Genomic DNA, 27,321 nt, shown 5'->3' on the forward strand with positions numbered 1-27,321 from the left:
CCCAGATTGGTAACCATTATCTAACACACACACACACACACACACACACACACACACACAAAGGAAATGAAGCTTTCATGGAAAAGTTAAAAAAAAAATCCTCCTGTTCAATTTTAGGGATATAGGAACACATCTATTTAATTCTACTTATAGAAGTGCATAGATAAATTACTGGCTTTAATATTAGCCTGAAAAAATCCTCCGAAGTCACAGATTCAGTTTCTTAGTTTCAACAGACACAGCTATACTATGAATACTGAAAAGAGAATTGTCAAGACAAAGCAACAAATAATTCTTGAGTTCTTACTTGCTTATCAGCGTAAAACATTTTCTAATCTATAGTCAACAAACATGCCGGACAGCTCTATTAAGTGGTAAAAGGGGTATGGAAGAAGTGGATCACATAGTCTGAGATCTTAGTTATCTCTAGTATTATACCATCAGTCCTGCTATTGAACCACTGAATGGAAGCAATCTAGTATAGAAGAGTGTATATTTTGGAGTAGAACAAATCTGAGTTTAAATCTTGACATTACTTATAAATTCTGTGATCCAGAAAAAGTTACTGCCTTTGTGGGTCATAATTCTTTCATTTTGTAACCTGGAACTAAAACTCTGCAAAAGAAGAGACTTCCCAGGTTCAAATCTCAGGTCCATTGTGCAGAAATTGTGACTTAATACCTGCTTTCCCTCATCTGTAAAATGAGGGTAATAAAAGTCCCCATACCTCAAAGAGTTGCAAGGATTTAACACCTTAAAATATTTAAAGTACATGTAACAGAGCTTGGCACATAGGAAATGATACATTTACATATACTGTAATTCTTAAAGTACCTACCTAGTTCTTGCCCCTTGGTATATTTCTAATAAATGTTAATTGTTTTTTATATTTCAACTGAAATTATTTTCTTTTCTAAGATTTTATTTTTCAGTAATCTCTATACACAATGTGGGGCTCAAATTTACAACCCTAAAATCAAGAGTCATGTGCTCTACTGATTGAGCCAGCCAGGCACCCCTCCTTTATTTTCGAGATACATTTTTCAGTGTATTAAGCTAAGGTATAACTGATATTCAATAAACTGCATATATATATAAGGTGTATAATTGATAACTTTAAACATGTATAGAATTGATTGAGAATACAATTGATAAATGTTAACATGTATATCCCTGTCAAACCATCACCAGAATAAGAAGTGAATATATCTATCAACTATCTAAGAATTTCCCCTGCCATTTTATAATCCTCTCCCAGCACTACTCTCTCCAGGCAACCAATGATCTCTCAGCCCTTTGTCCCAATAGATCTGTTTGCATTTTCTAGAATTTTCTATTTTCCTCCTTCACTCACAATATTGTTTTGAAATTAATCATGCTGGTGCACAAAACAATAGTTCATTACCTTTTTATTGCTGAGTAGTATTCCATTATATGACTATATCACAATTTATCCATTTATCTGTTGGTGACATTTGAGTTGTTTCAAATTGGAGACTGTTAAATATAAAGCTACTATGAATATTCATGTACAGATCTCTGTAGAAACATGCTGTCTTTTCTTGTGGAATTACCTACAATGAAATGGATCATACATTGGTGTAAGTTTAACTTTTCAAGAAACTGCAAAACTGTTTCCAAACTGATTGTATTATTTTAGATTCCTATAAGGAGTGTATAAAGTTCTAATTTCTCCAAATCCTTAACAACACTTTTCATTTTAGATGTTCTAATAGATGTGTATTTATTTATTTATTTATTTTGGTATATGGATATCCACTTGTTTCATCATGGTTTTACAGTATGTTTCCCTAAAGACTAATGAGGTTAATAAAGTTGAACATCTTTTCATCTTATTTGCTATATGGGTTATCTTCCTATTGAAATTACTATTCAAGTCTTTTGCCTATTTTTTGAGACTTTTGTTTTCTCATTGTTGAGTTTTGAGAGTTTGTTACATTCTTTTATTTTTTAATCTTTATTTTTTCATGATCTCTATGCCCAGTGTGAGGCTTGAACTCATGACCCCCAAGATCAAGTGTCACATGCTCTTGCAACTCAGACAACCAGGCACCGTGAGAGTATGTTACATTCTTAACCCACTGAGCCACCCAGGTGCCCCGAGTATGTTACATTCTTGATAGAAATCCTTTATTACATGTTTCTGTCAGGCTGGAGCTTGTCTTCTTTAGCAGTGTATTTTAAAAAATAGAAGTCTGTAAAAATTTGATTAAGTCCAGTTTCTCAATTTGTTCATTTATGGATTATACTTTTGATGTCACATTTAAGAAATCTTTGTCTTAATTCAGAGTCACAAAAATTTTCTTACATTTTCTCTAGAAATTTAATAGTAATGTCAGGTTTTATGTTTAGGTCTGTGATCAATTTTGAGTACATTTTTATACATTGATTTATGAATCAAATTCCTATTTTTATAGGTGGATATGCAGTTCTTCCAAGTACAATGTATTTTTTTTAATTATTCTTTCTTCACTGAATTATCTTTGCACTTTGTCAAAAATCTGTTATCATTATATATGTGGTTCTATGTCCAGACTCTATATTCTGTTCCATCAGTCTATTTGTCTATTCTTTTTTATATATACATTTTTAAAGATTTTATTTATTTATTTGAGAGAGTGTGAGAGAAAGAGCACAAGAGCAGGGTGAGGGGCAGGAGAAGCAGACTACCCACTGAACAAGGAGCCCGTCGTGTGGCTCGATCCCGGGACTCCGGGATCATGATCATGACCTGAGCAGAAGGCAGACGCTTAACAGACTGAGCCACCCAGGTGCCCCTATTAGTCTATTCTTAATTAATACCACTCTGTTTTGATTACTGTAGATATTTAATAAGTCTTGAAATCAGGTAGTATCAGCCCTCCAACTGTTCTTCTAGTCAAAGTTAATTATTCTGGCTATTACAGGTCTTCACATTTTTTTTTTAAAAGATTTTATTTATTTATTTGACAGAGAGAAATCACAAGTAGATGGAGAGGCAGGCAGAGAGAGAGAGAGGGAAGCAGGCTCCCTGCTGAGCAGAGAGCCCGATGCGGAACTCGATCCCAGGACCCTAAGATCATGACCTGAGCCGAAGGCAGCGGCTTAACCCACTGAGCCACCCAGGCGCCCAGGTCTTCACATTTCTATATGAATTTTAGAATCAGCTTATCCTTTTTTTTAAACTTACTGGGATTTTGGTTTGTGTTGAACCTATAAATCAATTTAAGGAGCTGGCATGTTCATATGACTGCATTGAGCCAGGTAAATCTCTTGGTTATTTAAGTTGTCTTTACTTCCTCTCAACACTATGCTGTTTTTAATGTACGAATCTTTCATGCCTTTTATCAGATTTATTCCTAAATATTTCATTTTTTTATGCTATTGTAAGTGCTGAATTTTCGGCTGTTTGTTGCTAGAACATAGAAATATAGATGATTATTGTATATTGATCTTGTATCCTACAGTTTTGCTAAATTCACCTGTTAGTTCTAGTAGCTTTTTGTAGATTCCACCAAGTGGAACAGATGGATAATTATGTCAGTTTTATTTCTTCCTTTCCAATCTGAATGTATTTTTTTCTTTTCTTGCCTGACTACACTGGCAGAACCTCCAATGTTGAATAATAGCAATAAGAACATGGGCACCTGGGTGACTCAATTTTTCTGTCCAAGTCTTGATTTCAACTCAGGTCATGATTTCAGAGTTACAGGATCCAGCCTAGTGTTGAGCTCTGTGCTCAGCATGAAGTCTGCTTGGGATTCTCCCTCTTCCTGTGCCCCTCATCCCACTCACACTCTAGATAAATGGATGGATGGATGGATGGATGGATGGATGGATGAAAGAAATCTTTTTTTTTTTTTTAAGATTTTATTTATTTATTTGTCAGAGAGAGATCACAAGCAGGCAGAGAGGCAGGCAGAGAGAGAGGAGGAAGCAGGCTCCCTGCTGAGCAGAGAGCCCGATGCGGGCCTCGATCCCAGGACCCTGAGATCATGACCTGAGCCGAAGGCAGCGGCTTAACCCACTGAGCCACCCAGGCGCCCGGATGAAAGAAATCTTAAAAAACAAAGTGGTAAGAGCAGACATCATTGTGTTGTTCCTGATCTTGGGGGACAAGCATGAAGTCTTTTACCAGTAGGTATGAGATTATCTGTAGATTTTCTGTAGATGTACTTTATCTGGTTGAAGTACCCTTCCATTCCTAGTTTGCTGAGTTTTTAGAGAATGAATATCGGGTTTTGTCAGATGTTTTTTCTGCATCTATTGAGATGATCGGTTTTTCTTTTTTAGATTAATTTGGTGAGTTGCAATGATTAATTTTTGAATGTTAAACCAGTCCTGTATTCTTGGGATAAATAGCACCCGATAAATAATATTATCTTTTATGTATAGTTGGATTTGATCTGATAAAATTTTGTCTAGAATTTTTTACATCTGTGTTCAAAAGGGAAAGTGGCCTGAGTTTTCTTTTCTTGGGTATCAGGGCAGTGCTGGCCTCAAAGAACAAACTTGAAAGTATTCCTCTCTTCGCTTTTCTGGAAGAGTTTGTGCGATTGGTATTTTTTTCTCTAAATGTTGGAAGGATTCACCAGTTAAGTCCTGTGGACCAGAACTTTTCTTTATGGGAATGTTTTAAACTAAAAATTCAATTTTTTGCTGGGGCACTAAATGGTTCCGTTGATTAAGCGTCTGCCTTCGGCTCAAGTCATATCTCAGGGTCCTGGGATCAAGCCCTGCAGGGAGCCTGCTTCTCCCTCTCCCACTCCCCCTGCTTGCTCTCACTCTCTTTCTCTCTCTGTCTTAACAAATGGATAAATAAAATCTTAAAAATAAAAAATAAATAAAAATTCAGTTTTTTGGAAATGGGTATGTGACCATTCAGTTTATCTCTTTCTTCTTGAGTTAGCTTTGGTAATTTCTGTCTTCAAGGAACTTGGTCATTTCATCTGAGTTGTTAAAATTTTTGCCTGAAGTTGTTCATAATATTCCCTTATTATCCTTGAAGTATCTGTAGAATATGTAATGATGGCACCTCTCTCATTCCTGATATTGGTCTTCCTGATAAGTATCTTCTCTCTCTCTCTCTCTCTCTTTTTTTTTCCTAACCAGTCTGGCTAAAGGTTTATCAATTCTGCTCATCCCAAACAACCAGGTTTTGATAACATATTCTCAATTGATCTTTGCTTTCTATTTCATTGATTTCCACTTTGACCTTTATTTCATTCCTTTGGTTGTGTTTAATTTGCTTTTCTTTTCTAATTTCTTTTTTATTTTAAAGATGTTATTTATTTATTTGACAGACAGAGATCACAAGTAGGCAGAGAGGCAGGCAGAGAGAGAGGGGAAGGGAAGCAGTCTCCCTGCTGAGCAGAGAGCCTGATGCGGGGCTCGATCCCAGGACCCCGAGACCATGACCTGAGCCAAAGGCAGAGGCCTAACCCACTGAGCCACCCAGGCGCCCCTCTGTTCCAATTTCTTAAGGTGGAAGTTGAGGTCATTGCTTTGAGACTTTTTGTATTTTTTAACATAGGCATTTCGTTTATGTAAATTCTGATACATTGTATTTTTATTTTCCCTCAGGTCAAAATACTTTGTAATTTCACTTTGGATTTCTTCTTTAATCAGTGGGTTATGTAGAAGCATGTGATTTTATTTCCAGATTTTCAGGGATTTTCCAATTAGGTTTCTGTTATTGATTTCTAATTTAATTCCACTGTGGTCAGAGGACATACTTCTCATGACTTAAATCCTCTAAAATGTATTGAGACATATTTTATAGTCTAAAACAGAGACTGGCAAAATTCTTTAAAGGGTCAGCCAGTAAATATTTTAAACGTTGTGGGTCACATACAGTTTCTCCTGTCACATATTTTTTTCCTTTTTATAAGAAACCTCTCAAAATGCAAAAACCATCTTTAGTTTATAGGCCGTACAAAACCAGGCTAGATTTGCCCCCACAATCAATAGTTTGCTAACCCCAGCCAAGAATATGGTCCCTCTGGGTAAAAGTTTCATGTACTCTATTTAAAGAGAAAGTATATTCTACTGTTAGTGGAATGTTATTAAAGTTGGGTAATACTGGTGGATAGTGTTGATTTTACTATATCCTTGCTATGTTTCAACTTGTCCTAGCAACTACTGAAGGGGGAGTTTTAAAATCTCTGACTATAATTATAGATGTGTCTGTTTCTCCTTACAGTTCTATCAGATCTTGCTCTACATATTTTGGACCTTTTTATTTGGGGCATAAACATTTAGGATTGTCAGGGCGCCTGGGTGGCTCAGTGGGTTAAGCCGCTGGCCTTCGGCTCAGGTCATGATCTCAGAGTCCTGGGATCGAGTCCCGCATCGGGCTCTCTGCTCGGCGGGGAGCCTGCTTCCCTCTCTCTCTCTCTCTGCCTCTCTGTCTACTTGTGATTTCTCTCTGTCAAATAAATAAATAAAATCTTTAAAAAAAAAACAAAAACAAAAAAAACATTTAGGATTGTTACATCCTCCTGATTAACTGATCCCTTTATTTATAAAATGACCTTCTTTTACCCTGGTCATATTCTTTGCTCTGAAATCTTACTTTGTTTCTGTTATGTTAATACAGCCCCACTAGTTTTTTTTTTTTTTGACTAATGTCAGCATCAGCATGGTATATCTTTTTCCATCCTTTCATTCTTACCATTCTTAAAGTGTGTTGAGTCTTGCTTTCTAGCCAATCTGACTATCTCCACCCTTTGATTAGGGTTTTTTAGGTCATTTACATTTAATGTGATTATTGATATAATTAGATTTAGGTGTCTCATCTTGCTATTTTCTATTTGTTCATTTGTTCTTTGTTCCCTCTGTTTGTTGTTCCTTTTTTTCTTTTTCTGCCTTCTTTTGGATTACTTTATTATTCCATTCTTTTCTTTGTTGGCTTATTACCTATAACAGTTGTTTTATTATTCTACTGGTTGCTTCAGGGTTTATAGTCTACATAGTTATCACAGTGTCTGCTTTCAAGTGAATTTATGCCACTTAAGATATAATAAAAGAACCTTATAATATCTTATTTCTATTTTTCTCCTCCTGGTTTTCATGCTATTGTTGGCATATATTTACTAATGCATGTTGTAAACCCCATAATACATTGCTATTATTTTTGTTTAAACAGTTGATTAGCTTAAAAGAGAATTAAATGTAAAAAGAGCTTAAACATTTACCCTGCAGTTACCTTTTCCAGTGTTCATCATTCCTTTATGTAGATCTGTATTTCCATCTAATATCATTTCCCTTCCATCTGGATTACTTTCTTTAACATCTTTTGTAGTGCAGTCTATTGGCAATGATATTAAATTATCATTTCAGAGTCTTTGAAACACTCTCAGGTTCAAAGTAGGTAATCATCAATTAATCTACTCCCTACCATACACTACTATAAATAGCCTGGGCTAAAGGGAAAACTGAAAAGGAGCATATTGTACAACCATCAAATAGCCTAAAACTTTGCTCTAAAAGTCCAGTTTGAGACAAAGGAAACTTATAGTATGCCAGGGTGCTAAAAGCTACTGAATAAAACATGAGGCATCTTCTTAGATATTAATTTTACTCAGGGATTTTGAAAAAATTTATAAGTATTGTATTTATACTAAACATAGAACTATTATATATAATGAAACATTTATATTAAATTTCAGACAAAACAAGAAACTTAAGAAAATCCTAGTTTGGGGGATGCCTGGGGAGCTCAGTTGGTTGGGCAGCTGCCTTCGGCGCAGGTCACTATCCCAGCGTCCTGGGATCAAGTCCCACATTCGGCTCCTTGCTGGGCGGGGAGCCTGCTTCTCCCTCTGCCTCTGCCTGTGCTCATTCTCTCTGACAAATAAATAAATAAATAAAATCTTAAAAAAAGAAAGAAAAAGAAAACCCTAGTTTGGGATCAAGCATCTAGGGCACTTTTTTCACTTTTCTGTAGTATGAACTACACTTTTGTGAAAAAGTTCGAGAAGCTGTGAACTTGATGATTATTCATGATTTACTAAAACCTCCCCTAAAATTGGATACTGTCAACAAATGTAGGTTATTCATAGAGTTTTTAAAATTTAATTATAATATGCATTTATGAATTGACCACTATATCCCATTACTCAGGTTATGAATCATTTCTTACTGTGCTCATGAAAACTACACTTAATTCCAAGTTTTTAAAATACCCATCATTATTCTTGTAAAGGGCTTTTACTTACCAATTCTCACTTTGTGGCTATCAGCATGCCTACATCATTAAGTACCTACAACACTGTCCAATTTTCTGATTCCCATGCAGGATAGAATAGCTAATACACATTAATAAGCCTGTTAGAAATTAGCCAAAAACAAGAAAAATAGGCTGGCTATAAGATCCTACTGGAAAATCCACTTGTAAGTCTGCATCCTAAGGAAAAAAAGCAAAAATGTAGTTATTAGATTGTCCATTTACAAACAGAAAAACATATATATAATGTACCCCCAATAAGAAACTGCTTAAATTATGGTATATACTTATTCTATATGGAATACCTACTCAGCCATTAAAGGATATTAGAGCTGAATATTTATTACTAGGATGAACAACAAACAGGTATGAAAATGTAATAAAAGGGGGTTAACTGGTTATTTCTGGGTTTGGATTATTAATTTTTTTCTACATCTTCATCTTGTTGTATATTCTTTAGTAGCAACTGCATATAACAACAAACACCCAAAGTTTCCAAAAATACTAATTCAGTATGAATACTTATTCAAAATGAAGAGGTCATCATTTGTCTATCCATTAATCAACAGTTATTTGCAGTATTAAATAAGGCAAGTCCTTGTCCTCGTGACTCTTGATTTCTGAGGGCAAAAAGGACATATTCAGCAATCTTGGAAATTTATTATTCCTCTTTTTCATTCTCATTACTTAATTGCCCAGTCATTCCCTCCCTTATTTATAGAGGACTTCCATTATCTGCATTTCCTGCCATCATGTGCCACTTCAGTGTCCACATGGACAACCCATCCAACAACCTTGAACTCTGACTCCACCAGCTTACTATCACTTCATTCAGTGATCCATACCCAGACCCATACTCTCAACCTTTGATCACTAGGAAATTGTTCCACAGCCTTAGACTTCAATACTATTGATCTCAGACCACAATCACTTATTGTTCCCGATTTTTTCACTCCCTTATTCTCTTAACACCTGCTTTCTTATTTTAGCCTCTATTCCTAAAGTATTCACTTTTCTTTTTTCAAACGACAATCTTCAGCATGGCTTCGTATCTTTTCCTGTCTAGCTTAGTTTCCCAGGTACATTAGTCTCTCTTGATAATAACGTTGCCCCCTGGTTAATTCCCTCTCCCATTCCTTAGAGCGTATATATTTTTTTCAATTTATTTATTTTCAGAAAAAACATTATTCATTATTTTTTCACCACACCCAGTGCTCCATGCAAGCCGTGCCCTCTATAATACCCACCACCTGGTACCCCAACCTCCCACCCCCCCGCCACTTCAAACCCCTCAGATTGTTTTTCAGAGTCCATAGTCTCTCATGGTTCACCTCCCCTTCCAATTTACCCAAATAAGAGCATATATTTTTATGCCACTTTACTACAATTCAAATGTGCTACTTCACCTATGCCCTTTTCTTTAACATCTTCTTTATTAGAAAAAAAAAAAAGTCAAAACTATAAGCTATGAACCTCCTAACCTTCTTGTTCCACATTGGTATACATGTAAACTATCTTTTACTTACTTTCTTCTAATCTCAGGGAGGAGTATCCTATCTCTTTTTCCAGGCCAATTTCTTTACTGCTCCCTTGATCCCACATTCCCTCATCTCCTACAGATCTTTCTTTACCTTTATCCCTCTTGTCTTTAATCTCTTTTCTTCCTCTTCTGCTGTCTCTACCCACATTTTATAAACAGTAAACTCTCTTCACTGGAGAATCTCCTCCTCAATTCTACAAACTATTAACTGTCTGTTAATATCTATCTATTAATAACTATCTATAACTATCTGTTATTCCTGTTTTGAAGAAGAAATAAAAAGCCTTGAAATAACATAAATCTATTGTAACTTTTCTCAATTTAAAGTAATTTTCGGGATGCCTGGGTGGCTCAGTTGGTTAAGCATCTGCCTTTGGCTCACAGGATCCCAGGGTCCTGGGATCGAGTCAGTCATCGGGCTCCCTGGCTTCTCCCTTCTTGCCTGCTGCTTCTCCTGCTTGTACACTCTCTTGCAGGCAAATAAATAAATAAATAAGATCTTTTTAAAAATAAATAAAATACTTTTCAACCCAGCACACAACTCTGCCATCATCAACACAATGAAAATATTCTGGCAAACATTACAGTGACAAAATTGCCAAATTCTATTATCTTTTTCAATTTACTTGACCTGTCTGTATCTTCTGATCCTCCTGACTCCTTTTTTCCTGAGTCCTCCCATTGGCTTCTAGAACACTGAGCTCTGTTGGTGCTCCCTTCCACCCTTCTGTGATTTACTCTTATTTTTTTTTTCTGCCTTCTGTTACTTTGCCCATTCACTAATGTTGGTTTTCATTTCCTCTCACTATATTCAGTTTCTATGAGTAACAGTATCCAATTCCCTAAAAATTTCAACTACTACCTTTTTAGTGATATCTGCTTCAAGCTCCAACCTTTCTCCCAAGCCTCAGATGCACATGCTGAGCTCCCTACTGAACTTCCCTATATGGATATCCCAGTGACAAATTTCCATATTCAATATGTCTTCATTGAGTTTCTCATCGCCTTCCCCTTTCCCAGTTTTCTATTCCACATCCTTATACACACATACTCATAAGCCAAAATCCCTGTTCTTCTCCATTTGCCTCTGTCCTAGTTAATTTTACCCCTATTGTACTCTACAACCAAGAGAGGAACTAAAAGTCATTCTGATTCTTCCTTATCTCTATCCCATCCATTACTACCCTAGTCCAGAATCTTATTATTTGCCCCCATAACTGTGAAACCATGTGAAACTACTTCCATTTACTTAAGTAATAATTATTATTATATATAATAACATGTGATAATAATAGAGCACATTTTACATTTCCCCTAGTATTTAAATTAAGAAATTACAAACATGTTGCCACATTAGCAAACCATAAAGGCTTACACAGAAGCATAAATAGCCTCCACTATTCCCAGAGATCAGAAACTTTGTTCATACCCCCATGCCAAAGTTTTTATCACACAGCAGTTACTGCTTTACTATCTGTTCACTTTTGAATAAAGTAAATATGGCACACTTAAAGGTAATCATAATAATCATTAAGCTGCATATTAAAAGTTAAATAAATAGTAGGATTCATATTAAGTTTATATAACAAGATATAACTTTATACCTTGTTAGTTCACCAGAATTTCTTTAAAACATATACCACACACATACCTATAAACATATATCACATTAGGAATTAGATAAACTAACAAAGTTTTCCCTATAAACTGAGCTTCCTTTCATATCCTATTCTACTGTTTTAAACAGCACTCAACCTATCCATGCTTCCAAAATTATGAAAGTGAACGCACCCCCATAGTCACCCTTGTAGTAAAGTTAGTGTGGCACAGGTAGAACAGAGGGGTCCCACTGCCTCCCCCAAATCTTTTCCACTTTGCTTTCTGATGCCTGGAAGATAGAACCATCTATTCCACAAGATACAAACTGCAATTTTCCTGAAGAAGAAAAACCAAGTATAATATATAATAATGCTAAATGAATAAAATTCAATAATACCGAGAAACAAAAGACAGAGTCTTCCTTTGTCAGTTGGGAAAAGAGAGTAAAGTAAGATATTGTTAAGGGAGCTTCAGAAACAATGCCTCCCAAATCATTCCTGATTTTTTTCAATATTGTTTAATGCCCATGTATTTTATAACTGGGGGGGGATGTTCAAAAGTGAGTCCAAAGGTCTAGTGTCAAGGGCAAATAGAAGTATTTTTACATCAGGTTATTTATAAGATGCTTTGAACTCTATCATAATTAACAACTGTATTAACTAACATTTTTTATATCTAAAGGGTTAAATTTTAGGAACTTTCAATTTTATATTCCTTTCCTTTTAAAGGAAATATGTGTATAAATAAAGGTCAGTGGGAGGATTATTAGGTTTGGTCATATGCTAAAAGAATTTCTTGTCAGGGGGCATCTGGGTGGCTCAGTGGGTTAAAGCCTCTGCCTTCAGCTCAGGTCATGATCCCAGAGTCCTGGGATCGAGTCCCACACTGGGCTCTCTGTTCAGTGGAGAGCCTGCTTCCCCTCCTTTCTCTCTGCCTGCCCGTCCGCCTACTTGTGATCTCTGTCAAATAAATAAATTAAATCTTTAAAAAAAAAAAAAAAGAATGTCAGGAAAAGTTTTGTATCCACCATATTAGTAGTTTTGCAGTTTATTAAAAATATTGCAGTTAAGTCACATGAGCTTTTGGTTGTTTCGCTAATGGTATAAATATCTCATTGTTAAAGAAAGCCCTATGCTTATAAAATACATTCTCCCAAAAGGGGAAAAAATTAGTATGTATGATACTTCAAACCACTTATTTTTCTTTAAGAGTTTCCTTAAAATTATGTATATGTATTGTATATACCATCCTGGGCTCAGTGGATCAAAAGTTAATAGAATAGGGTCATCAAGTAAATTACATGTTAACAGCAAAAATTAAAGGACTTAAATTAAAAACATAGGGCCTAATCCTGTGATGAAGAAAAGTGAGGAAAAATTGTTCCCACAAGAGCTGTAAACTGTTCACCTATTTAAAATAAATTACTTCTTCAGAGCTGCCTTAAAAAGTTAATTTGTTTTAAACACATAAGCATTTCTATGCCAGAAAAGAATGTGTTACATTTTATTCTCATTTCCCTATAGATTTGTGCTACATGGAAGAAATAATTTTTTACACATGAAGAATTGAAATATAGCATGAAGTTCAACTGTCATAGAGAACTCATCACACATTGAGAATTCATCACACATAGTCGTATCTCCTAGAGACCAGAGGGTCTCAATTTTACTTCTGTTTACTAAAAATAAATAAGAAATGAATGATAATAGATTCCTGGTTCATTGTCCTCAACTTTCAGGACAAGGCTTGCCCCAAGTCAACAAAGTCTCTGAGAAGGTCATGAGTTACAACTTTTAAAAGTTTTTACTCAATGTGAAGTTTATTATATTAAAACCCTTCAATTTTCTTTTGATAAAGGATCAATAGAGATCCATTTCTATTATTTACCAGTCCTTTTTATTATCTTAGATTAAACTGTTCCCCAAATACAAACATTTTAATGGCTAGGACAAAAAGTTAACTAACACTGGGTGTATTTCAGACCATATATGGTATATGATTTACTGTTCTGGGTGTGTCACTTTTTGAGAGGGGCCCTAATAAAATGGCGCATAACCGGAAGAAAGCCAAGATGGTGAAGGGTTTAAAATCATAGAACCACTAAGGATGTTTGGGGGGCAGGGATTCAGTTGCCTTCATGGTTGAAGATAATAGTGATCTTATTTATTTATTTATTAAAATATTTTATCTATTTATTTGACAGAGAGAAATACAGCAAGAGAGGGAACACAAGCAAGGGGAATGGGCAAGGGAGAAGCAGGCCTCCTGCTGAGCAGGGAGCCCAACGCAGGATCTATCCCAGGACTCTGGGATCAAAACCTGAGCAGAAGGCAGAGGCTTAATGACTGATCCACCCAGGTGCCCCTATATTTATGTTTTTAAGCTTCTTTATTTTTTAAGTAATCTCTACATCTAACATGTAGAACTCACAACCCTGAGATCAAGAGTCTTGTACTCTTCCAACTGAGCCAGCCAAGTGCCCAATAGTGGTCATATTTAAAAGGTTATCACACATAGATGGGAATAAATTCATTCTCAGCAGCTGCATGGGGTACTTTGAAAATGGGTAGCAGTTGTAAAGGACATGTTTTAACTACTAAGATTCTATGACTCCAAACCTATTATTTTTAAAAACAACATTCCAAAACATTGTATTCAATATTTCATCTAAAGACAGCATAGCACGTTCACACGAATTCTTTAGAAAGTAGATAAGTGCAATCAGTGGGTTTATCCTTTTCCTGGTATCCTTATTGGTAAAGAGAGCGAGGGGAACTCATACTTCTTCAATAAATATTAACCATTATTAACTGTAATTGAATTTTAGATCAGCCTTATAATATGTGCTCAAGACTATAGAAGTAAAACTGTTCTTCATATGGGGAGAAAGAGAAAACCCCTTATACTTCTCTAACCTTAAATCAGAGTTGAAAATGCTATGTATGAATCTGTTCTGACTGCTTCCATAATACTCACTCATAATACTATTTTTAATTGAAATAAATTTATATTTGCCTAATTTTCTTAAACATTACAAGAACTTTAAGTATATAGATCATTCCTACCTAAGCTATAATAGGCTATGTCTGATTTGCTAAATCATTCTACATTTAATTTGTATCTTCTTGGGGCTAAAACTCTGACTTCCTGGTAAAAAATGCCAACTCAAGCAAGTTAAAGTTACCATGCCAGGCACTGAAATTAATTATCAGAGCCCCCCAAAAGAGGTGATCTTACAGACATATAACCCAGATTCAAATTACACATAACTTAATTCTTCCATGTACCACTAAGATTATAGCTAATTTTCATCACTACTTAGTTCATTTTCCATATTTCTGGATACCTTAAGATCATCCAGTTGGATTTTCCATATCTCAAGTTCTACAACTAAAGTCATGCTAACAACTGGGATCTAATTTTTTATGAACGAGAGAAACATATACTTTAAAAAATAGATTTATAAGAATTACATGATCCGTCAGTCTATCAACACCCTCCAGTCTCTCTTTTTTTTTAACATCCTCCAGTCTCTTAACAAGGTCCTCAATTACTGATTTTAAAAAAGTAAATCAATAAAAATGAGATAGATGGTGAAAACTTAAAATCACTTTCACTTTCAGATTTTGCTTTTCAAATATTCATTAAATTTTTAATGTATTTGTTTTCCTTCTTTTGTTAACTGTGTGTTTGTTAATTGTTCTATTTTTCTTATGAAAAATGAGTATATTAACCCATTATTTGCTTTGTAAGTTAAAAAATATTTTTCAGTTTGTCATGTGTCTTTTGTATTAGTAGTGAATTTGTATTTATTTTTTGTGTAGCTACCAGACAGTGTTCTCTGGGATTCTGTGTTGAACCTCTTTATAACTCCACATACGTTGGTGACCTCATCCAAGCCCATAGTTTAAATGACCATCTATAATTGGTCAACTAGTAAATCTATAGACAACATGCAAACCAGAACTTTCTCCTAAATTCCAGACTTATAAATCAAAATCCAATCCTGCTATCTGGTTATCTGTAAGTAAAGATGGAAGGATGTACTTAACCCACCAGGCATCTCAAAACCAATATATCAAACCTGTTCTAGTTTCTGTATCTCAGGAAATGGCATCCACTGCCACTCAGTTGCCCACACCAGAAACCTAGGAGTCCCATGACATATCTCCTCCTCTCTTCTCCATAAACAAAGCCTCCTAAACCTTCTCTGTAGTCTTACCTTCCAACTTTTTCCATCTTTACTTACTCCACTCTAGCCACACGGGCATTGAATTTACCAGTCCTTCCAGCTCAGGATGTTAACATACACTCTTCCTTTGCTTAGAATGTTCTTCCTTTCTTTTTGGCCTAGCTAATTCCTAAGTCTCAGCTTGAACCGTTCTACCTTAGGAAGGCCTTAGTTAAACCTCCAGTGTTAGGTCTCCATAGTGTATGCTTTCAGTGCATCTGTGTTCTTCTGGTACAGTACTTACCACAGTTGTAATCTGTAAAACTATTAACTTAAACATTGTTTCTCTCATGAGACTATACCACAACAGGAGGAGCCATGACTAATATGCTCGTACCTTGAACAATACCTGACACTTTGTGCTAGTTACCTGGAAATACCTACATATTAATACTGAGTAAATTCAATCCCTTTGTACTTGATTTCACTCCCATTTCTACTTCTTTAGTTCAAGCACTCCTTTTTTTTTTTTTTTTTAAAGATTTTATTTATTTATTTGAGAGAGAGACAGTGAGAGAGAGCATGAGCGAGGAGAAGGTCAGAGAGCGAAGCAGACTCCCCATGGAGCTGGAAGCCTGATGTGGGACTCGATCCCAGGACTCCGGGATCATGACCTGAGCCGAAGGCAGTCGTCCAACCAACTGAGCCACCCAGGCGTCCCTAGTTCAAGCACTCTTTATTGCTAGACTGGATAACTACAATAGCCTCTGAAGGACTCAACCATTACTCTCACATTTTTTCATCTATTCTTCAGTATCCTTGGATTTTTTGGGGGTTTTTTGTTGTTGCTGTTTTTGTTGTTAAGATTTTACTTATTTATTTGTCACAGAGAGAGAAAGAGAGCACAACTAAGGTGAGTGACAGGCAGAGGGAGAAGCAGGCTCCCTGCTGAGCAAGGAGCCGAATGCAGGACTTGATCCCAGGACCCTGGGAACATGAGTGGAGCCAAAGGCATACGTTTAACCAACTGAGCCACCCCAGCATTCCTCCAGCATCCAGTATCTTACTCACTGGTTTGAGATTTTTCAAGTGCATTTTATAAAGGTGACATCCAAGATCCTTCACGGTCACCTCTATCCATTTGATTAGGCTAAACTTCCTCAACTCCTCCAAAGTCATGTAGCAACAAATCATATAAACTACCTGAATTTTCTTGAACATGCAGGTTCTTCCTGACTTCTGTTTTCTTACAATGAAATGATTATATTTAAAATGCTTTCTATGGCCTATGTCTACTCTCTTTCACACTCGAATAACCTTAGTCCCTTTAGGTTCCATCAAGATACCTCTCAAGATACAGCTCTACTGGCATGCCTGGGTGGCTCAGCGGGTTAAGCTTCTGCCTTCGGCTCAGTTCATGATCTCAGGGTCCTGGGATTGAGCCCTACATCAGGCTCTCTGCTTGGTGGGGAGCCTAATTCTCCCTCTCTGCCTGCCTACCTCTCTGCCTACTTGTGATCCCTCTTTCTGTGTCAAATAAATAAGTAAAATCTTTTAAAAAAAAAAAAAAAAAAGATATAGCTCTACTCCTAAAAAGCTTTTCTGAGCCACTTATTCCTAATCTGGTTTAAACACTCTTTGTCTATTATTTCTCTTATTGTCATTTTTAGAGACTTTATCTATCTTTCATTAGACTTTCAGTTTCTTCGCAGCAGGGACTACCTATTTTTCATCTCTATATATCCAACCCTGCTTTGGGCTTTGGTAATTGTTTGATTAAATTTGTTTGCCAAAACATATCAAACGCATCAAAACATACCTACCTGTGGGAACTGGTATTCCCACCTCTGGGAAATCTTCTAATAAATAAGCAAATAAATAAGAAAGCAGTTAGAAAAGGTATATGCAAAAAAATGTTCACTTCAGAATTATTTTTAATAGCAAAATACTAGAAACAACCTAAATGTCCAGCAATAGAAGAGTGATAGAATCTGCTGAATGACATGTAGCAGAGCAATTTAGAATGAAGATTATAAAATGATATAGTAACTCACAGATGCTAACAACATGTTAAGTGGAAAAAGATAAAACTGATTTCACACTATGACCCTTTAAAATTTATATGTATAGACACTGACTAAAAGAGAACATGAAAATTGTATGAGTGGTTTGTGTGTGGATTGTGATTTTGTTGCCTTTATTAAGAACTTTGTAAATGTTGCTATGGCATCTTCTCAGTTATAATTATAATGAAGCCCATATCATTAATATATGTATGTAAGCGTATGCACATTTGTTTGTACGTACGTTTTTGTTTGTATATATAAATATTCTGTATGTATGTATATATTTCTTAGTGCAGTCATATGAAAGATCCAAGAAGCAGAAACACTTCATTAGCATGAGCATACCTATCCTTGGTCTCTAATACCATTCTGTACTAACAGGAAACAGGACTCCTTAGAGAAAAGGCTAATTCCAGGGCTAGCGCAGAGTAAGGACAAGATGAACATGGAACATCTTACTACACCAGAAAATAAGAAAGTGCCAAAAAAAAAAAAAAAAAGGAAATGATGTAGGCATATCACAAAGACACAGTACCCAAACTAAAAGTGCTCCCACTAGCTTAATCTGGGACAATTTAAATACCAAAATAATTAAATACAGACTTAAATATTTAGAGGTGAAAGGTCATGACATAACAACTTACCTTCAAATGACTGATTTTAAAAAAGTGTACAGGGGCGCCAGGGTGGCTCAGTCATTGGGCATTTGCCTTCAACTCAGGTCATGATCCCAGGGTCCTGGGATTGAGCCCCACATCAGGCTTTCTGCTCTGCAGGAACCTGCTTCTCCCTCTCCCACTCCACCTGCTTGTACTACCTCTCTTGCTGTCTCTCTCTGTCAAACAAATAAAATCTTTAAAATAAATAAATAAATACATGTACAAAATTAAAGCTAGAACTCAAGAAAACAAAAATAAATACACAATGGAAAAACAGGAATTCATAAGTTAATGCAGATAATAAACAAAGAAGAAAGGACTCTTTGTTCACAGTGGAATGCTGTGGACTACTTGGTAGATGTGGAGACAGTATTAGATTTGTTGAATCATTTTGCAATCATTATGGCAAAATTATATCAGCAATAATCAATGCTAAATTTAAACGGGGATTTTGATGACGAGCAGGATGTATCTTCAAATCTTTCCCCACAATTTGTTTTTTTAATACCAGGAAGAAAGAACAAAACAAAACAGTAACTATACAATGGAAAATTCAGGCCACATATGGACCAGGTGATCAAAGTAGTATCACCAAGGAGGGACAGATGGATCATGTGCTTCCGGAAGTGATACACTACACAGGACACAATATCACCTGTGCAATACTCCAGTTGAGAGTATATATAACCCCACTTTAATCATGAGGAAACATCAGACAAAAACAAAATAAGGAAAATTTTATTAAAAAGAGTGGTGGAAGTGTGCCCAGGTGGCTCCCACAGTTAATCCAGCTCAGTCATGGTCTCAGGGTTGTAAGATCATCAGCCTTGGGCTCCATGCTCAGTGGGAGTCTGCTTCTCTCCCTCTCCCTCTGCCCCTCCTCCCACTCAGGAACTCCCCCCGCTTTCCCAAATAAATAAATCTTAAAAAAAAAAAAAAGAAAAAGAAAAAGTCCAATGGAGTAAAAAGCTATATTCTTTAAAAAGGTCAAAGTCATAAAAGATAAAGGCTGGAAATGTGCCAAAATAAAGGTAGCTAAAGAGTCATGACATCTAAATGTATTCCCTGACCCCAGACTGACTCCTGTACTGGAGGGGGAAATGCTAGTAAGGATCAAGCTACAAAACTGGAATATGGTGGTAGACTGAAGTATTATTTCAATGTAAATTTAACCCTAACGCTAACCCTAATTGGTAGGAAATACTCTTAAGTATTCATGGGTGACAGGCCAAAATGTATGTAACTTAACCTCAAATGGTTCAGAAAAAAATGTACGGAAGTATACATGTATGTGGTAAGAGAGGGACCTTACACAAGAGCAAGTAAATGATAAGGAAGTTCTTCGAACTATCTTAATTTTTGCATTTTTTGATAAATTTTAAGTTATTTCCTTTTTTAAAGATTTATTTATTTGAGAGAGAGAGAGCATGTGCAAGTGTGGAGGGAGGGGCAAAGGGAGAGAATCTCAAGTAGATTCCCCATTGGATCCCAGGATCCATGAGATCATGACCCTAGCCAAAATCATGAATGGGACTCTTAACCAACCAAGCCAATTTTAAGTACTTCTAAGTCAAAAGGTTTTTTAAGAATTAAGTCCACCTTGGAGAAACAAGACCAATAAGAAAATAAAAGTTACTTTAAAACACATCAAAGCAAACGGTCTTTTTTTTTTAAGATTTTATTTATTTATTTGACAGAGAGAGTATAAGTAGGCATAGAGGCAGGCGGTGGGGTGGGGGAGGGGGGGCCTGGGGAGCAGGCTCCCCACCTAGCAGGGAGCCTGACTGATGTGGGGGTTGATCCCAGGACCCTGGGATCGTGACCCAAGCCAAAGGCAGAGGTTTAACCCACTGAGCCACCCAGGCGCCCAAACAAACTGTCTTTAAAACATTCTCCCATGTATACTAAGTTTTCAAGTTACGGTTCAAAATGTTTTCTTCAAGAGTCTTCATTCTATTGTAAAAGATGAACAGACCTATAGCTTTCACAGTTTTATCTAAATAAGTTAATATGTTGAAGCCAAAATTTCATCAGTTGTAGCTTACTCATTAGAAACAGCAGGAAGGAAAGAAAGCATTGAAATTACAAAACCTCTGTTCTCCACACTACCCTTATTTACCATTCATGAGCTGGTGACTGCATTCCAGTCTCCAGGTAAAACCTCAGATTTTAAATTATAACTTCAGTTCTATTGTTATGACAAGTAGAGTATGCAGAGACACAAATGGGGTAAGGAGTGGGGGTAGGGCTGATGAACTCTTCACCATGTTGAAGATGAAAGAAAGCTGAAAACTTCTGCCCTAATTGAGTACCTAAATAACTGACTTACTCATTAAGTACATAACTATGTGGAGTATTAAAGTTTGGAGGAGGATGGGGCGCCTGGGTGGCTCAGTGGGTTAAGCCTCCGCCTTCGGCTCAGGTCATGATCTCAGGGTCCTGGGATCGAGCCCCGCATCGGGCTCTCTGCTCCTGCTCAGCCAGGAGCCTGCTTCCCTCTCTCTCTCTGCCTGCCTCTCTGCCTACTTGTGATCTCTCTGTGTCAAATAAATAAAATAAAATCTTAAAAAAAAAAAAAAATTTGGAGGAGGTATTCTTACTAGTTTTTTACCTGTGAATTTGATAATTTGAAGTAAAAAGACTCTTTTTTTCCCTTTAAAATTCAGCTCAATTATTTGCACCCCCTTGTGGTCAAATATAACTGGGTTTTCAAAACCTTTTTTCCAACTGGGCTTTTTGTTCAGGCATGGCAACCATGTTACTTGATTTTGTTTTCTCCCATTTTGGTGAATTGAGAAGATTTATGAAGGGTTTTTGGTTTATTGAATAGTATTTTAAACAAAACACGGCTTAAATCTTCTAAAAGTAACCACCATATAAACTTCAGTCTGCAAAATGGAGATGATTACACCAGCCTCAGGTGTTATTAGAGATTGAATTCAAGGGGAAATGCATATACATGCTTAGCTGACACATAGTAGGAACTCAGTAAATGTTAGTTACCAACAACATCATCACTTTAGAATTCTCCTGACAGAATATATCTAAAAGGGGGCTAGATCAAAAATTTATCAGTTCGGGGCGCCTGGGTGGCTCAGTGGGTTAAAGCCTCTGCCTTCGGCTCAGGTCACGATCTCAGGGTCTTGAAGCCTGCTTCCCCCTCTCTCTCTGCCTGCCTCTCTGCCTACTTGTGATCTGTCTCTGTCAAAGAAATAAATAAAAAAATCTTAAAAAAAAAAAATTTACCAGTTCATTTAATTAAAGTACAATCATGCAAATAAGTTCCTCAGATATACCACTTATTCCAGACTACCTCTAGCCAATTCTCACCACAGATACATTTTTAAGGAGCAAAGAATATGTATTTATGTCTGGATGATAGAAATTTGGACAGTTTTTACTTTATATTTTACTTTATATTTTAGATTGGCCTGATTTTCCCCTCCCCCCTTAATTTTAAAAATTAGAAAAAGCAAAACTATTCCATTTCCGTATGATACTCTTATGAAATGGTAAGACAAATTAACATTCTTACTCATCTGGCAGAAACCATTACTCATATTTGGCAAAAATAATTTGTCAGGCTGATTTGTCATTTTAAGGGACTTTTGTTCTGTGTTGTTGTTTTTTTAAAGAAAGATTTTATTTATTTATTTAACAGAGAGAGACCCAGCAAGAGAGGGAACACAAGTAGGGGGAGTGGGAGAGGGAGAAGCAGGCTTCCTGCTGAGCAGGGAGTCTGATGTGGGGCTTGATCCCAGGACCCTGAGGCAAAGGCAGATGCTTAAGGACTGAGCCACCCAGGCGCCCCTTTAAGGGCTTTTGAACACAATAGCCTAACTCCTAATGGCGCTAACTTAAAACTTTTTAAGACCCAAGAAGCTATTTTAAAAGATCAGTGTTAATGGTGCACAATAACATTTACCAGTACACCACTGTTCAGATGCCTTGACTATATGTTAGCTCCTTAACTTCCTTACAACAACCTCATGAGATGGTTACTCCTTTTCAAAAGATCAAAGTGAGGGAAAAGTAACTCACATAGGATCACAAAGCTAGTTAGTAACAGAACTGAGTTCCAAATCCAGGCAGTTTGGTTCCAGAGTCCACACACCTAACCAATGCACAAAACTACTATACAGATAGATGTAAGACAAACACTACTCTGCAATGTTACTTCTTGATGATCTCAAATTACTAAAACCCATTTCTTTTCTAATTCTACTTCAGTAATGCAAATTATGCTAGCCTTCTCCCATTTTCTTACTTCTTAGTACGTCAGACATTTTGAATATCCATAGTCTTTAACCCTCATAATAATGTTTTTATATACTCCTACAGTTAAGGTTCATCACAAGTTTTGCAACAAAAACTGGAAAAAATGTAGCAAGACCCCAGATTTCAAATTGTTGGATTCTTTAGAAAATGTATTTTAACTTGGAATCAGGAAAAAAGTAACCAAAAATAAACTTAAAATGTCATAATTTAGAATCAATGGCAGTGGTATTGTTTTCATTTTCATCTTAACTAGCCTGGTGGCGGGTAGGATAACGCTCCCAAGCATATGAATGATTCAAAGAGGTTTTTAAGGAAGGTGTTAAAATACTATTTTATTATCATTTTTTTGTCCTGTCTTAGCGTGCAGTTTTTGAAGGTGAGCACGGATTTGTCCAGGTCTTTTGCTTCTACTTACTAGTTATAAGATTTAGGGCCAAATTTCTTAATCTGAGTCTCGGGTGTCCTCATGTGTAAAATGACGATAATCCCTTCTTAATGGGGTTGTTTTGAGCAGCAAACAGGATCAGTCCGTAAAGCATTTATTTATTACCGTGCCCGGCCAGAGTACAGTCAGTACGTGATCTCTATCTACTATTATTTTATTAATGTGTTGCACAGTGGAACCCCGTCTTTGATAGTTTCAGTTCCTTTTACCATCCTTAAAATATACACAAACACACTCACACACACAAAGTGATGGCCAAAGACTGCCCATTTACCCAAAACAGAGCAAAACGTTTAAGAACAAGTGAGGCTGTAAGAGAAACTGGACTGGATGAAAGCACCGACTCAACAGGCAGCCTAGCACCGGGAGGTAGAGCTCCAACACACTTAAATAATCCCGAACGCCGGAGGCGCGCGCACGCATACACCGCACACATCTCTCTCTCTCTCTCTCTCACACACACACACACACACACACACACACACAGTTGTTGAGCGGGGGAAACCACGCCTGTGTGAGCTCAGGTTGCATGGCACAGCGGGATACAAAGTGGCCCAAGTTCCAGAATCTGACAGATGGGGACTCATCCACGTGCTTGCTACCTGTGTCTCCTAAGGCAAATTACTTAGAAGTCTCTGAGCCTTGCTTTCCTGGTCTGCAAACCGATAATAATAACTGTACCTACCTCATAAAGTTGTTCTGAGGCTTAGGTGCAGTAACTCCCGTAAAGCGTTGACATACAGCAAGTGCTCTACACACACCAGGCTGTTTTAAGTACACGTGTATCCGTACACAATTCCGTTGTTTAGGGGTTTAGACACTGGCAATAAAACGTTTCTTTTCGTCTAAGCTGCACCCTTATTTGTTTTCCTCGAACAGTAGAATAAATACCTATCGACTGACAAGTCGTCTATGGACCTCTGGCCCACAGCCGCACGGTTCCTCCACGTCCGCGGCTGAGCAAAGGAGTTGCACGCACGCGCAAGAAAGGAGGCCGGAGGAGTGAGACTGAGGAAAAGAAGTGAGAGCGGCGAACAGCGACGATTCTGCGCATGTTCAAGGCGCGGATATTGGGGTAGGAGTTTGCGCATGAGCAGAAGTGTAGGGAAAGCCGGAGAAGGGTTTGGAGGCGGTATTGACAGCTGTGGAGGCAGCCCGCGTTCCCGGCATGCCCTGGGGCGGCGGGGTTGGCTCTAACGAATTTGAATGAGGAGCCTCAGCGCTTTCGGCGCCATTTTCGAGTGATGCCTGATCTCATCAATCTAGCGGGAGAGACGGGATAACCTGTCCGAGATTATAGCGCTACTTGGACTCCGCCGAAAAATCACTAAAAAAATCGCCAAAAATTACTTCGACCAAAGGGCAGTCCGTGGGGCTTCGCCAGGGTTGCCGCAGACGGTAAGAACCTGAAGAAGTAATAGCGGGACCTGGGAGGTGGCAGTGGTGGGACCGTCAGGCGTTGGGGGGGTGCAGGGAATGGGCACTGGGTCCGCCCTCATTTTAATTGCTAAAAATGCGAGGAGATGGGTTGGGGGTAATTGGGTGTCTGGGAGTGGGCGGCGGCGGGCGGAATGTGGCGGGAGCGCGGAGAGACGGGGGCGTGGGGGGAGGGGAGTTGCAGTTTGAGCGGGACGCGGACGGGCTGCGGCGGAGCAGCCGCCGCCCAGCGGATCTGTCAGCCGGACCCCCCGCCGGGGCCGGGCCCGGGGCGCGGCGGGGCTCCGCAGGCCGCGGCCCCTTGACAGAAGGGGGACCAGCGTCCCCTCCCCCATTTGCCGAACCGAGCCGTCTTTTATCGCAGTTTTCCCGGCCCGCGCTGACTGCCGCGTTCTCGTGACTTGAAACTTAAGGTCGGCAGAAAATTAAGAACCCGGAGTGGCGGGTGCCTCCAGTCCGTCGTGCGGACCTACCTTCTGCGGGACCCAGCACTGTATATTGTGCTTGACGCTAAAGCATGGGGTGCCCTAGGAATGTGAGTTTCACAACGTAGCCCTCCGGCTCTGCGCTCCTGGGTCCGGACAGGGGTAACCCTGACGGTGTCTGGCTTTTCCAATTTGGGTAAGATAGGGCGGAGGCAGACTTTTGAGGTTTTAGCGGGCTCCTAGGAAAGATGCTGGGCTTTCGCTTTTTGCTCGGGATTTTTGTCATTTGCTCTCACGGTGTTGGTTTTTTCGGGGGCGGGGGGAGACAGGGCTTCGAGCTTGCAATTTCCTTCACCCAGCTGCACTTTTCTTAGAAGACTTTTTCCTTCTCCAGTCTTTGAAACATGTCTCAAGGATAAAAGCAATCTGTGAAACTATTGATGTTTTCCTCCCGAAAAGTCTTAGCCCGGACAACTTAACGGTAATTTTGCAATCCCCACCTTTTCTCGGGAACTCTCTTGACTCTGAGGCGGAGGGAAGAGGGCTGTTATTTGTCTTTCCCTTTAGTGGTTTTTTTTTATCCTCGTAGTTTCTACCAATTCTTAGTCGACAACTCTTGAATGATTTGGGCCAGTGACGGCTTTAACTTTAAGTAGTACTTTATAAATAATGGCCTTTGTAAAAATTCCTTATTAAAGATATATTAGGTTTTGAGTCTTTTTCTGCGCTGAAGGCACCACTGATTAACCCTTTGCTAGTGTGGTGTTTTGCGTGTGGGGCGCGCGGCTCTGGGTTGCGAATATGCAGGAGATGGGTTTTGCAGCAGCAGTTCAATTGTTCGCAAAGAGGAATAACGCTTTCTGGGAACCCGCAATCTTATATTCTTTAGGACCACCTGCCTAAAGTGTTTTTCCTCCTGGAATTGATGTAACGATTGATCGATTTCTTATTTCTATTAAGACTAGAGGACCCGCCCTCATTTAGAATCTATCCCCGAGGAGAATAGGAGAGCGCAATGTGATGTTTTTCAAAATGTATCTAACGGAGTTCCCAAAACACCGGACTTGTCACCCCCCTGATTGGCTGGAAGAGAGCGGGACTGGGGGGTTTGAATGTTGAACACTAGATTACAATTCTCGACTTTCCGAAAAATTATACTTTTAGAGAACACGGAAATAGGAAACGTTAAGACGGGGAGTTGGGGGGGGTGAGCTGGAGTTTAATGTTTTTTTCTTCCATAAAGGACTTTCGAATGGTTCTGAAATGTATATTAAAAGTAAAACTGAGGAGTCAGTTTTCTTAAAAATTTTAATTCTGCTGGTTGAAACTGCAAAGACTTTAACGTATTTGCCCCCGTTCTTTTTTGGTTAAAAATTGACTGTACGATCTAGGTTTTTTATTTCTTTGACAGAAATTTTCCAATTTAAGCTACATATTCGATGGAGATTACGGGAGAATAGTTTCTTTTATTTTGATGAAAAGAAACTTTAATTTTCTTAGGAATGAGCTTCTCCACATTCTACATAAAAATTGGATGTATTTAAATTTTTTCACATCTAACTTAAAATACATGGATTTTGCTAATTCAGCCATTGCTGTGGACTTGAAACTTTATTCATAAGAAATTTATCTTGCATCGCTTCTCGGCCTTTTGGTTAAGATCAAGTGTAGAAATTTATCTTGCATAATTTAAACAGTACTACAGGTAAGTATGCACAGGTGCCTATGTATGATTTCATTCCTTTGATAAATTCACTGTGAAGAAATATATTGCATACAACAGTGTGGGTGTGTTGTGCCTTACTTGGTTGGTTTTCAGTTGATTTTTGTTTAATGTTGCTTGAGACAGCCGTCAATATATTTCTATTTATTACCAAGCTTGTCATTCCGTTTAATTGCATCTTGATAAAAGGCGGGTGTGGCTTTCAAAGAAAATTGGTAAACTCAGTGATAAAGAAAATAGCTGCAGATGCTTTTTTAAAGATTTTTTTGAATTTAATAGAAATCAGTGTTCTTTTATGAATAGCGGTTGAAATTTTGAAACTTAACAGTTTATGGTTTCACATTAGGTCAAATATGCATTGTTAGAAAATACTCAAATGAAAAGATCCCACGACTTTTATAAATCTCTGTAGGGCTATAAATATAATTTTATTGAGTGGAATAGCTGAGTTTGTAAATCATACTATTGTGTATTGCCTTTATAACAGGAATTGCAATTACAGAATCTTTGTTCATTACCTTTTTTCAAAGCTGTTTATTTTGAATCATCTCATGAAAATTTCATGAAAGGTGCTAATTATCCTTTCTATAAAATTTGACTTAATGAAGTTGTAGGAGACCCCATTTCTATTATAAATGTAATTTTATCTATGATAACAGATCTAGCAGGTTTTGCTTTTTTATATGGGGTTTTGTGTTTTAATTTTCTTTCAAATTATTATGTGACTTGCAGAGTTCTGAGGGTGGGGTGA

The 27,321-nt window shown here is 37.6% G+C and overlaps 1 long non-coding RNA gene across 2 annotated transcripts; it reads right to left on the reverse strand.

Annotated features, from left to right (window-relative positions):
- Nucleotides 1–1,422: 1,422 nt before the first annotated feature.
- Nucleotides 1,423–23,806, reverse strand: LOC122907066. Of its 2 annotated transcripts, XR_006384677.1 has the most exons (4): nt 23,671–23,806; nt 8,220–8,407; nt 7,208–7,309; nt 1,423–1,574 (listed from the first exon to the last, which is right to left on the reverse strand). It is a non-coding gene; the product is annotated as an uncharacterized LOC122907066 (long non-coding RNA). The 2 variants fall into 2 exon arrangements; XR_006384676.1 differs by lacking the exon at nt 7,208–7,309.
- Nucleotides 23,807–27,321: the final 3,515 nt, after the last annotated feature.

Source organism: Neovison vison, chromosome 5, assembly GCF_020171115.1.
Source record: "Neovison vison isolate M4711 chromosome 5, ASM_NN_V1, whole genome shotgun sequence".
NCBI classification, from domain to species: Eukaryota; Metazoa; Chordata; class Mammalia; order Carnivora; family Mustelidae; genus Neogale; species Neogale vison.